The sequence below is a fragment of the Amblyraja radiata genome, chromosome 22, assembly GCF_010909765.2.
Source record: "Amblyraja radiata isolate CabotCenter1 chromosome 22, sAmbRad1.1.pri, whole genome shotgun sequence".
NCBI lineage: Eukaryota > Metazoa > Chordata > Chondrichthyes > Rajiformes > Rajidae > Amblyraja > Amblyraja radiata.
Window position 1 is genome coordinate 40,147,372 of NC_045977.1, and position 14,915 is coordinate 40,162,286.

The following is a 14,915-nucleotide window of genomic DNA, read 5'->3' on the forward strand; positions in this document are numbered from 1 at the left end:
TAGCGTACTTCTGACAACATCAGTGGGAAAGGCAATTGCTTTATATCCTTCATTCCTCACTATGCCACTCACTACAATGCCATCATTTTAACAGCAATTGGACCCTACACTCTGATCAATAGGAGTGCTCATGTTCTGAACAATGCACACTGTTATTCAGTTTGCAAACGGTGATTACAAGCTCAACCGAAATCCATGTTCTTTAACAGAACAATAATCTGCTATTTCTCACACAAGGTCTTCCTGACTATATGGCTTATTCTTTCAACTCCAAGCCTTCATTGTGTGGGACCATCAAATGGGACTAACTCAGATGGGTCATCTTGGTTGGCATGAACATGTTGAGCTGAAGGGCCTGTTCTATGCTGTGTAACTCTATGACTCTAACATTCAGTCTACCAGTATGTCTTTAGTCCATTTTCTGAGGAAATTGGTCCTCAGTATCTGTTGAAAGCAGGGCAAGGAAAGGCATGTTTTCATCTTTGGATCCATTGTGATCAAGCAGCCCATTATACTTCTTGGAAAGCAGATCTGCCATGCAAGACGGTGAGGATGGCCAAGTAGTAGAAGAGCTAAATAATTGGACATCCCGACTCAACACATGCAAAACTTATTTGGTTCCATATTTTGCTTCCTGGCTGATGCTTTTACCATCAATTCTCAACTTCCATGCAGATCCAGTACATCGACGATTCAAAGATTGAGAAAGATGAATATAAGGAGGAAAGAAAAGAGAAATGGTGGAAATAATATCAAGATGTAAGGCAATGAAGAGGATTATGATGGTCTGCAATACCATCTGAAGATACAATGTTCTTCCGCTTCGTTGTCCAACAATTCACCCGTTGCTTCATTTGCTCCACATCCCAGATGCTTTCTTCTGAGAGCAGTTGCTCTCAGTGGAGGTTTGCCACTTTTGAATTAAATATAGTGAAGGTCACAGAATATTGCAGAATACTGGGATTCAAACTCCAGTGATGGGCGCTTTTTTAACAAGAATGAAAATGCCAAGTACATTATATCAACTTGCTGTGCGCAACTTTGTTGCTGCATTTCCCAATAGGACTACAGGGAGTAGACTTTGAAGGTACTTCACAGACTGTAAAGTGCTCAGATGTGTCCTGGGATGTGTAAGGTACTGTCAAAGTGCATGTCCTTGTTTTAATAGCTTGACTGAATAAATGCATTAAATTGTACTTAGTAGAGTGCCAAATTTCTGGAAGTGAGACATTCTTAAACCATTCACTAATACCTTGAGCACTTATCTTACAAGGATGCAATTTAGTGTGCAAAAGTAAGTAATATTTTTGAAAGAGCTTTGCAATAAATTAATGCAATAAATAATTACTATAAGATTGAATTGAAGTTGGCGAGGAGATATCCAATTAAATGGTTTTCATCCCAGACTGATTCCTGGGATGTCAGGACTTTCATATGAAGAAAGACTGGATAGACTCGGCTTGTACTCGCTAGAATTTAGAAGATTGAGGGGGGATCTTATAGAAACTTACAAAATTCTTAAGGGGTTGGACAGGCTAGATGCAAGAAGATTGTTCCCGATGTTGGGGAAGTCCAGGACAAGGGGTCACAGCTTAAGGATAGAGGGGAAATCCTTTAGGACCAAGATGAGAAAAACATTTTTCACACAGAGAGTGGTGAATCTGTGGAATTCTCTGCCACAGAAGGTAGTTGAGGCCAGTTCATTGGCTATATTTAAGAGGGAGTTAGATGTGGCCCTTGTGGCTAAAGGGATCAGGGGGTATGGAGAGAAGGCAGGTACAGGATACTGAGTTGGATGATCAGCCATGATCATATTGAATGGCGGTGCAGGCTTGAAGAGTCGAATGGCCTACTCCTGCACCTATTTTTCTATGTTTCTATGTTTCTAATAACAATAACATTTTTGGGGGGCCTCAAGGGAAACTATTTCCTTAGCCTCTGTGGTTCAGTTTTTAGCACCAACATTCACAATTTAAGAAGGAAGTGGAAGTTTACCAACATTTATTTGAGGATCTGCTTCAGTGAACTGAAACTGAAAATGGCATTTGCAGCGACAAGATTTGTGTATTTTTGTATCTCTTCTAATCTCAGAATACCTTAGTTTTAAAAGATAGGGAATCACACTTGTTGGAGTGCCAAGTGTGAGACTTTGTCAAACATCTTCTGTTGAATTTAACTCTATTTGGACAGTTTTAGCATGATGCGATTTGACAAGGGGCAAAAAGATTCATGGCTCCACATTATAATCACCAGTTCATTTTTGAGTTAATGCTATCCTTATGGGCCTGTCGGAGGGGAGCGCTCCGTTCGCTGGACCGCGGCAGCCTGATGCCGCGGTTTGCAGAGCTCCAGCTGACGGCGTCCTGGGATCCCTCGTTGGGGACCCGGGAGGAGAAGAGCTCCGAATTTTTGTTTTTGTTTATTTTATTAGAAGTTAGTACAATACAAAACAATACAGTGGGACCTAATTTTAGGTGCCAACTATGTCATAATGTAATTGTACATTCTATGTACAACCTCTAGTTTTATGTTTTTGAAAAGGAAATAAGAAAGGCAAGAAGAAGAAAAAAAAAAAAAAATTGGAGAAGAGAAAAAGAGGGAAAATAGATAGTAGAAAATAGAAAAACGTGAAGTGTGTGTATAAGAAAAGAAGAAGTGGAAAATAGAAATAGGAGAAAAAGACCCTTAAAAGAGAAATTTTCAAATCTTTATTCGGAGATGTAAATCTATCCACGACCTCCGAATTTTTGTGTACATTTTTATTGTGTAGTCTTTGTTCCTTTTTTATTCTACCACTGCTGGCAAATTCATTTCACTTGCACTTTATGTGCAAGTGATGAATAAAACTTAACTTGACTTGACTTGACACCTACGACAACCTACGACGACACCTATGATAATCTACATCCACCCGTGACAAGCTACGATCCTGTCGGCGTCAACTGAAGCCAAATTACGTCATTTTAACCTGGAAAAGAATGGAATCATCAATTTTTCCTGTAAAATGGGTGCTGTTGATGCCTTCCCACTCAGGTCATGGCTGATGAAGCAGAACCCTCACAGGCAGATGTCAAGGGAGCAGAGCATATTCAACTACAGACTGAACAGGGCTAGGAGGGTTGTGAAAAACACCTTCGGCATCCTTGCCAGCAGATTCAGATGCTTGCTGACTACGATGGAGCAGGAGCCCAAGAATGTGGAGACCATTGTCTACGCAGCATGTGTCCTCCACAAGCTGATCTGTACCAGAAGTTCTGCAGCAGCCACGGTGGAGGGTGACCGAGTGGACAACCAGGCAGGCAACATAACACCAGGCTCATGGAGAACTGGAGGACAGGCTGCACCTATGGTGGCACTGGAGAGATTGCCAGGAAACACCGGCAAAAGGTGAGCCAAGGACCACAGAGACCATCTCTGCACTTACTACAACTCTGGACTAGGTAGTGTACCATGGCAGAACGACATGATCTGAAGACCAGCAGCAAACACCCCACACTCCGGGAAGAGAGCCTGCAGCAGACCACAAGAAAAGTCCCTTTTCAAGGCCACCCACATCCTCCCAAAATACTTTAATTTTAAATGCAGTACAATGCTTGCGCTTGTGTTTTTTTTTAAATCAAAATATATGAAAAGAATGTGCTGTTCAATGCGGTGCGATGCTTGTGTTTGCTGTATTGATCAAAATATATGAAATTTAAATATTTGAAAGTGATGCCATGAGACACTACTTTGAAAAATCCAATCCAATCCAATCCAACTTTATTTGTTAAGCACTTTAAAACAACCAATGTTGACCAAAGTACTGTACAGAAGAATAAACTAGACATCATAAACAGACAACATAACAGCAAAGTGCTTTACATAAATTAAATAATAAGTTCCATTACAAACCATAGAAAAAGGTTAAAAGAAATGAATAAAATGGACACAACACATTTTAGAGTTCAACACATTTTAGAGTTCAACACAAACGTCCCCCCACAGCAGAATCAAAACTTTCCACTGTGGGGAAAGGCACCAGAAAGTTAAGTCCTCTTCCTCTGTGAAACACCCGAGGTCGGGGCCCATTTGTGGCCTTGCAGCCAGTCCGATGATTCTCAGGGCCCTCTTGCCGTGAAGATGGAACTTCGGCGTTGGGTGAAACATTCCTCAGCGGCTTGGAGAAGTCTGGAGCGGCTGCCTCCTCCCTGGGGACCGGGGCACTCGTAGTCCTCAGGCCACGCCGGTTGTAGCTCCGACCCCGGCAAACTCGAAACCTGGCTCTGCGGCGCTCCAAATCCAGCGCCGCCAGCGGCCGGACGCCCGCAGCCCCAGCTCCGCGATGTTGGGATCGACAGCCACAGCGTTCCGGAGCTCACCGCACGGCGACCCGGTAAGGCATCGCCCGCTCCCCATTGGCATCCCAGCGCTGCACCACCGCCGCCGAAGCTGTAGTCCCAGCCGGTCCCGACAGGAAACGCCGCTCCATTCTCGATGGTAGGCCGCGAGGACGAGGTGAAGAAGCAGCTTGGAGGAATGCTACCTCTCCGACCAGGTAGGTGACTAAGAAATAAAGTTTCCCCCTTCCCCACCCCCCACATAGAAGACCTCCACTAACATTTTTTAACAGGACTTAAAATAAAATAAGATAAAAAAGGAGTAGAGACGGACTGCGGGCAGGCAGCCATACATAGACGGCGCCCACTCCCGCACATCCGCCCATACGTATAAACAATAATATCTTCATACATCAATTTGCCATCAAAATGGCAAGCATTTCCTTTATTGATATTGAAACATACAAAAGTTTTAACAACAAAAAAATGTTGTTCAGAACTTGCAACAGTGGGTACAAAAATATTATAACCACATAAAAATTGAAATGATCAACAATAAATCTGTAAAGAATCATCACTTTAACAGACGTTAGATTTATTATTAGATTATAAAGAGCATACAACAGTGCTTAAAAAAGTCTTATAATCTTCTTGGAGCCAGGTTGCACTATCCGATGTCCCCGAAACAAAATGCACGATGTCCATGCACTATATACGCCTGACCACGTGGAGCTGTAGACTTGGGTTTTTCCAATGCGCCAATGAAATTCACCGGTCGGCACCGGCGAGAACCTACGTCACCTGGTGAAAACCTACGTTAACCTGGCGACAACCTACCATAGCACCTACGTCAGGAGATGTCAAGATACACTCATATGCGTCAAACCCACTGTCGCCGAAAAATGTTCAACATGTTGAAAATTTTGAGGCGACCAGAAAGACGCTACTACTCTTTGCACGACTGAGGAGACTACTCACGGCCATACAGGCGACACTCCGGCGACCACTGGTGAACATGTGGCGACAGCTAAGTCGCCTGTAGTCGCCTAAAAAAATCGCCTAAGTGGGACAGGCCCATTAGTCTTTCCAACAGAAATGGGTGAACCAATTCATCAAATAGCCTCAGACGATGTCTGCACAATATCTGCTCTGGCTGATCATGCTCTGAGCAGTATTTTATAGCACCAACCATGGCAAATGTCTGGAGTCTAAGTGTGAGTGGATGGTGAGAACGTGATTTCCTGTACACTCAGGGTAGCATGTAGGACACAGCTTCACATGTCACTAAAGAAATGAACTATCCTTTAAGTAGGTATGTTGCAAAGCGTACCTGAAGCGTCGTTGAAGATCTGCTGCTGAGGCTGTGCGCGATTTTGGCGCCGTTTAGAGGGGGCGGGTTTAAAACGCGATTTTCTCTAAGCTGTTCCAATCGAAAATGTTCAGCCTAGTTAATTATTAACGAAAAATCGCTGGAAGACCCCGTCGCAAAAGCTATTATTAGGTTTAAAGGCCTTGAATAATAGTTATAGTAGTTTAAAAATCAATCTTTAAACCCGCGACCGTCAGCAACCGCAGAGTCTCATAAAGCAGATAACAGAAGTTAGGTTGTATATTTTTACATTAAAAAGGGCTTCTAAAGATCCCTTTATACAAATTTTAATATTGCGAGTAGCTCAATTTGGGCCCATTATATCGCGCAGTATTTTTCTGGGCATTTGGGGCACAAATCTACCGCAATGTGAACGTTCTAAACCAGCGCGTTCCACAGGGACCCACTGGAAAGCTGATTTAAATGGGCATTTATTTACAGCAATTAAACACTAAATTCCTTCCATTTGGCCTATAAATTAATGTAAATGAGATTTTAAAATCATGTTTTATTGTGAATTATTTGTGAATATTATTTGGACATTTAGGCTATTTTAAAATGTTAATCATTTATTAAGAAATGGATAGATGTTTAGATCTAGTAATTGAAGTCTGAAATTAGCTACAATTAGGTAACTAACTAATTATATGCTTTAATTTCAGGTCATCCAAGTAAGATTATTTTATATTTGTTTCAGAATGCTTCAATCTATGATAACTGAAAATTTCATTCAGTTCTCTTAATTTTTAAGAAAGTTATGGGCTTTTGACTGTTCACGATCACAGCTTTTTTGTTATGTCCATAGAAAATCAATAGGGAACAAGATGCTCATTTCCCAGTATGAAAATGGCCATAACTTTTTAAATACTTGAGATATGAAAGTGAATTAGGTGTCAAATTAAACTTATTTTTATGCTTTATCTGATGGGATAAATTACAGACTTGATTTTTAAAATCTCAAAATTTTGTAACATTGCTACTTTAAGCCTTTCTCACTGAGGATAGATCTATTCTTCACAGATTGATTAATCCATGATTGAATGTGAAGAATATTTTGCTCACTTTCAATTCCTGTGTGGATAAGGCAGCCTTATAAACACAGGCCCACACGGTGACAGACTCTTTGGCCAGAACCTACCCAATGATGGATTGGATTGGAAGATTCTAATTCTCTTCTACACAGAACTGTCCGATGAGTTGTTCATCAGCTAGTTTTTTTTAAACCTTCTTCATTGTCTGAATGGACTGATTATCTTCTCCATTCAAGAAAATCTCCCTCTTGCACGACCATTGGCCCTCTTTCCAATTGTTTTTGGACAAATTTCTTGTTTTGTGCAGTCTTTTTTCTTTTCAGTCTTCTATAATTTGTATATAATATATGCAAAATGTATGTTTTATGCGATGTCTGAATGCTGGTACTAGCAAGTTTCCATTGTGCAAAAAATCAAACCAAAGTGCCGGAGAACTGACCTCCATTTTTGCTCAAGATAGCTGCAGTTTCTTGTGCCTCCAAGATTCTCATTGTTGCTCTACCTCGCCGTACTTGACAATAAACTCGACTTGACTTGAGGCATGTATTTCAATGCACCTGCTTCCAAGCAGATGAGTACCACGCTTATCCCTGCTCTATTATACCAGGCGATTGAATTTTCATTCCTCCTCTCCTCCACAAGTTTCTAAATATTATTGCAAAGCAAAACTCAAAGGCACTGTAGAAGCAATTGGCTGTACGAGCAATCCACAGAAGAATGTGTCAAATCTAAAAAGACCTGTTGGAACTAGCAAAAAAAAAGCTTTTAACAAAATGCAAACTGCTGGTTATTTTAATTTTGAAAAATAAAAGAGAATGTAAAAAAAGTAATAACAAAGATTGAAGAACAGATGTAATATTTCAAAAAGTAACCCTTGTGTCTCCAAAGATTCCAGCGAATACTGCATAATTTTCTCAAAACTATGCAAGGCTGAATGCAACTATTATCAGTAAACATCGACGAATGGCCATTTCTCCCGACACTTGCAGATTGATAAGACAATCTTTCCATGATAGATAATTGGAATCATTAATAAACAGACAGTCAGACAGACTTCTTAAAAGTGAAACAGACAGTTTTACAGTTGTATCTTTTAAAATAATTCTCATGCCTGTAATGTAACTGTCAAATAAAAACAATGACATAAAGCAAGTTAGATTTATTTGGTTTGCGTATCTTTTTCTTGTAGTTTTATTTGTAATTCTAAAAAACTATTGTCAATGACAATGTCAGTCAACACCTCTTTAATTTAAATTGATAAATATCAGAATAAATTCCTAAAATTAAAATTCAATTTTACTTGTAGAAATAATTAATAAAATAAAAATCACATTCTCCTAAACCATAACATATTATAATCCTTCAACTTTACTTGATAATTGGCTACATGTATTGAAAAAATACCATTCTTCCCTTTTCACTACATGTGAATATGATTGATCCTCATCAAATTTTGTTCTATGAATTTGCTCACTTTTATAGTGCTTTTATTGTTATTTCCAACATAATTTACGACCATTTAAATAAAATATATTTTCCTCTTTGCATTGTTAACACATCTCTACCACTCCCTGAAGGACAATATTGTAGAACTTCATTCAGTAGAAAATGGGAATATTTTGCTAAGGATTTAAAGTTAAGTAGAATCCTCTATATTGTTTATGTCTTAACTCACTGCTGGAACATGATGGTGATGGTGATGGATAAACACGGGATGGTAATTATAAATTTGCAACAATTTGGAACATGGTTAATCCAGGTGCTATTATCACCAAAATGTTCCCATTTTCTATCTGATGGAAATTTACTGAATCATTATAGTCATAGCAGGTGGCTCAGCTAACCATGTCCATGTGGACATTCATGTGAGCGCCTCTACTAATCCCTTTTACCAGCATTTAGACAACAATCTTCTGTACCATGGATATTCGAGTTACTCCTTAGTTTAGTTTAGAGAGACAGCATGGAAACAGGACCTTTGGCCAACCGGGTCTGTGTTGACCAGCGATCCTCGAACACTAACACTATCCTACACACACCAGGGACAATTTAATATTTTACCAAACCAATTAACCTATAAACCTGAACGTCTTTGGAGTGTGGGAGGAAACCAGAGATCCTGGGTCACGTCCAAACTCCGTACAGACAGCAACTGTAGTCAGGATTGAACTCAGGTCTTTGGCGCTGTAAGGCAGCAACTCTACCGCTGCGCCACCTTTATTGTGTACATGCTTCGACTATCAGTCTTCTGGGCCTCGCATTCCAATTTCCAACCACCCACTGGTTAACAAGATTCTTCCGACAGATTCCCTCCTGCTCTTACCCCTTTATTCTATGTCTCTGTCTTCTGGTTCTCCTCTGCTATGGTGTGCAATGTGTTATGAATCCAAACGTAACACAAGGTGAAATGGTTCAATAAAGGAAAAACCTGTGGCACAAAGTTAATTATTAACTTTTTTGTTTCTTTGATATATACTGTAGTAGCAGTCCATAACATCTGTGCAAGAACTCAGTTTGCCTGCCCCGTCACAAGCTGTGTTGTGAGATGCTGGAATTTATTTCCTGGTTCATCATTCACATTTGAAGAACAGGTAAACCTTGACTTTGAGTGGTCAGACACAAAGAATAACTGGATTTCCAGGTGGACATTATTCTAGATTTAAAAGCAGATGATTATAGAAACGTCTTGAAAGTTTAGGGGCAATAGTCAAACGTTGTGTCCTGCAACAATATGGTGTCAAAGTAACCTGTATTGTGTGAGAAAGGGCATGACTTTGGGTTCCAACCCCAAACATCACCTACCCATGTTCTCCAAGGATGCCGACTTACCTCCTAAGTTACTTCAACACGCTGTATCTTCCTTTGGTATAAACCAGCATCTGCAGTTCCTTGTTATTACATCATTCATTCATTCATCATCGTTGAAAACATTAGCGACGCAGTGGTGCTGGTTTCCAACGGGAACGGTGACGGACCCACCACACATCTCTATCCTCCAGTTCCTGCGGACTTCCGCCACTGGAACTATAGGATTTTGGTGTGTGTGTGCTTTATCATCGTCCTATGTACGACAGTGATCGCAACTTCTACTGAAGTGTGGATGGCCGTTGGCTCACCAGAAGCTCATCCGCCCTTTGACAAGTCTTGTTTTTGGTCCTGCTGGGGGTCCACAGCCCCCTCCTCATCTGGCAAACCAGGTGGGGGAGACGGTTTAGTCGCCGTGGAGCAGGTAGTGCAGGATTACATGGTACCCGTGGCGGGGGGGAACTCCCCCCAACCTGACCCTATTTCAGCATGACTTTAAATGTTGCTTTCGATGTCTGATTATTATTTATATCAAATGTTTGTGCACAGGAATAAATAATTGTAATAAAGCGAGGAACTGCAGCTGTTGGAATATTACATAGTACACAAAGTACTGGAGTAACTAAGCAGGTCAGACAGCATCTGTGGAGGACATGGATAGGCGACGTTTCGGGTCGGGACCCTTCTTCAGACAGCTTGTAATAGTGGGGAGTAAGGTGGGAGCGGGACAAATGTGACAAGTGACAATGGATACACGTGAGGGGGTTGGATTGGCTGGTGTCAACCATGATAACATAACTTTGAGAGCAACTGTAATAAACGCCACTAAATATCAAAGGTAATAGATTAATGCGAACATAATTTCCGAAATATTTGATGGCATGTTCCTCCCTGATCACCTTGCTTAAAAACGGAGAAAAATAACAAGGTGAAACATCTCATTTGTTTTATGTTCAGATCCCTTCTTGATCCAAGCCCAATTGAATAACCTTCACCATACCTTCTCTAGATTAGTCTGCCTGTTCCAAATATTTCTAATGAACATTAATTTAAATCCACATTTCCCACAGGTAAAATGAATTGATAAAATAACTTTAAACTATAAACAGCTTATTTTTCAGAAATTTTGACAAAATCCCAATTAATTTTACATTTTCTTGGAGGCAATCAAAAGTGCCCAGACAGATCTATTTCCAAGCTCTCCTAGTTTATGGATACATACAGTAATTCGTGGTGAGATAAGTTAAGGGAAACTTCAGTGCAAAAGAGGAAGCCAGCAGGAAGTAAAAGAGCTGGTATGAATCGATTTATCAAAGAGTGTTCTCTTGATAGATTTTCTTTTTCAATTGCATCAATCGGAGCATCTTGGACAATACAGCTCACCCCCTCCATGACACACTGGTCAACCTGAGGAGCACCTTCAGCAACAGACTGGTTCCACCAAGATGCAGCACAGAACACCACAGGAGATCCACTTTCCCTGTGGCTATCAAACTGTACAACTCCTCCCCCTTTTGACTCCATTTGTAGTTGTGTGTCTAGTTGCTTTATTTTCATATGGCTGTATGGTAATTCACACATCTATGTACCTTAATTGGTGCATGTGACAAAAGACCTTTGAAACCTTTGAAATGATTAAAACTATGATGGGGCCAGCTGTTAAAAAGGTTTGTCTGGAGGGTGTATAATTAATAGAATCCAACTTACTAATCAACCTGAACCATTATTTCTATTTCCGCTTCCACAGAGACTGTCTGCCTAATTATGATATGGTTCTGTGTTTGTTCCATCATTTAGAATGGACAATTTGCACTCCTACAAACTTATCTGGAGCAAGACTGTGAGCAGCATTTCACTGGTTGAAAATCTCTTTAGGTTCATCCTAACTTACGGAAAATTACAATGGACATGTTTTATGGTATTCCAAAATGTCACCTGTTGACGTCATAGGTTGAGAAGCCGACAAGAAATTATTTCATGGCCTGTCTTACTTGGAAATGTTAATTGTAAGTGTCTCAAGGGAATTACAAATGTTTAGCACAGTCCATGAGAGTTATAAGGAAAAACCTCTAGGAAACAGGGTGGTAACAAGTCTCCAGCATTTTGGTTTATCTAGGAAACAGGGACTCTGCAACCTGTTATTTTGGTATTTTCTGATTTTATACAAAGGTTTCAAAGTTTCAAAGTTCATCTATTTGTCACAAATACCAATTAATCTACAGTGATATGTGAATTGCCATGCAGCCATACGGAAAAAAGACAACAAGACACACTACAACAAGACAACAATTCAACTACACTGAAGTTAACATAGGTATTGGGACGAGAAAGGAATGGAGGGTTATGGTCTGAGTGCAGGTAGATGGGACTAGGGGAGAATACGGGTTCGGCACGGACTAGAAGGGCAGAGATGGCCTGTTTCCATGCTGTAATTGTTATATGGTTATATATGGTTAACATAAACATCCACCACTGCGGATTCCTCACATTCCTCATTGTGATGGAAGGCAAAAAAGTCCAATGTTACGAGTTCATCTATTAAGAAATTAGAGATTAAGATGACACATGTTCCCCCCCAGGATAATCTGCGCACACCAACAATTACAAGAAGTTAATATCAAGAATAGAGTTGGAGAACGGAAACAAAACTAAAATTAAACAAATGTCATGCTCAACGGGGGCTGTGAAGGATCACTGAGTGAACATTTGCATTTCACTCGGCTTTATGATGCATTCAGACTCCAGGGTCTCACTAGGTTTGTTTTGATTTTGGTGAAGACAGATGTGAACAGTGAAAGAAAGAGCTCCCTGGTTTTGTTCGAAATGTTATTCATGCGCATACCTGACAAAGAGTCTAAATGCATTGCACCATCTCTGCATCTGTCAAGTGTGATGCTGCCATTTTGTGGCCATCCCCCGACCCCTTTCACAAACCATTCATTATTTGTGACAAACATTTGAATTTTGCAAGAACCATTTTTGTTTCAGAAGAATTGTTTTTGCCACAGCTAAGCATTTCTGTGCTGCAGAGCTCAAATGGCTTTTTGATGCCTTCTCAACCACTTTGGTTTCTCTTTGTTACGGTTCCTTACTGCCTTTCTGAATTTGCCTGTACCACTTCCTCCTTGCTGTGTTTACTCCAACTTGCATAGGCCATACCATTAACTGCATGGTGGCGCAGCGGTAGAGTTACTACCTTACAGCGCCAGAGACCCAGGTTCGATCCCGACTACAGATGCATGTCTGTACGGAGTTTGTACGTTCTACCTGTGACCTGCGTGGGTTTTCACCAGAATCTCCAGTTTCCTCCCACACTCCAAAGATGTACAGATTTGTAGGTTAATTGGCTTGGTATAATTGTATATTGTCCCTAGTGTGTGTAGGATAGCACCGGGAAGATACGCATGCGGTCACAGGGAGAATATGCAAACTCCACACAGACAGCATCCATGTTACCTCTTACCATTGCCCGTCGGAAACCAGCACCACTACGTCGCTAATGTTTTCAACGATTTAATAATAATAATAATTGCTTTTTACTTTCCTTCATCGTTTGTCTGATGGTTTTATCACTTCTGTCCACCTGACCATTGAAAATCAGGTTTCTTCCTTTCTTTCCATCCACTCTCCACTATTCTCCCTGTCTCTACTCACCTTAACATTGCTTTTCCGCTGCTGGGAATTTGAAATAAAAGCTGAAAATGCTGGGAACACTCTTTGGAGAGTGTGAGAGAGAAGCAGAGTTAATATTTCAGGTCCTAAGAAAATCTATTGATCGTGTATTTTAACATTGGTCTCCCTGCAGATGTGACCAGACGTGCTGGGTTTACCCATCATCTTTCTGTTATTGTCATACATCTAACATTTGCTAGTTTCAATTGAAGTCCACTGACCTGAGACTTTAACATTGTACCTCATTCCATGTGAGTGCTGCCTGGCCTGCAGAATATGTTCTGCATTTTCAATATTTGCTCCATATTTCCAAAATCTACAAAAGTTTACTTTGTGATGTTATGTTGTACTCTAGGTGCTCTCCCAAGCAGAGTGAGGCTTCTTTCAATGTCAGCTTCCTCACAGCAACTCATTCATTTTTCATACATGAATTCACACAATGATGATCAGGAGCCTTTCATCATATTTGAGTCTAATGTAATGTGCAACTGATCTCCACATGCAAGCTCATCCAACGAGGGTCACTAGACATTGATTAAACTGATTTATTTTCATCTTTGTCATACAATTTGTGCCGACGTCAAGTTTATCTCTGAACAAGAAATTCTGCTCAAATGCGGAGTTCAAATTAAATTTTCAGATAGAATGGCCGGAACTTATTCAGCTGTGTATTTGTTTTAATTCAGCCATAGTATTAACATATCATTTTATGTGATCACACGTATGGTCCAATTTCAGATCCGTTATTTTAAGAGCAAATTGTAAGGATTTCACACGACAACGTGTTATCCACACAGCATGAGATGAGGAGAAAATGGACATTGACAATCATGCTGGAGGCTATCAGGCTCCCGATCTGTTGGGAGGGGGAAGCCAACAAGGGACACCAAGTTGCTGGAGATAGTTGCCAAATCCAACAGTGAGAATGAGATGTAGACACAGGCAACTGCAAATGCTGATTTACCATTGTGGAATTTATTGCCACAGACTGCTGTGGAGGCCAAGTCATTGGGTTTTTTTGGGGTAAAGTGGAGATTGATAGGTTCTGAATTAGTAAGGGCATCTAAGGTTATGAGGAGAAAGCTGGAGAAAGTGGTTGAAATAGAAAAATGGAAGAGCAGATTCAATTGACCAAATGGCCAAATTATGCTCCTGTATCATATGATCTCTGGAGAACATGAATAGGTGATGCTTCAGGTCGGGACCCTTCTTCAGAAAGAATAAGATCCAATAGTAGATTTATTTGAAATAGATTTGTCTGAAGAAGGGTTTCGGCCCGAAACGTTGCCTATTTCCTTTGCTCCATAGATGCTGCTGCACCCGCTGAGTTTCTCCAGCATTTTTGTGTATCTTCGATTTTCCAGCATCTGCAGTTCCTTCTTAAGTAGATTAAGAATGATGAATGTTGACGCATATTCACCTACCCTCCAATGCATCTATTGCCAATTCCCTCAATCTGCCTTCATAACTTTACTTCTACTAATATAGATCATCAGCTATAGTTGTGTTTAATGATGGAATGGTCTGAAAGGCCAACTCCTGCTCTTTTGTGTTTCTCCAGTGGATTACACCCAGCCTCTGCCAGAACTTAGCCTCACAAACCTGCAAATTCTGACTAGCTTTGTCAATGATACAATTACCAGCCAGTAAAAGCAAGGCATCTGTCATCTGTCTGAAGCACTTACAAGAGGCCACTTGCATGTGGGAGAATGATGAGATGCA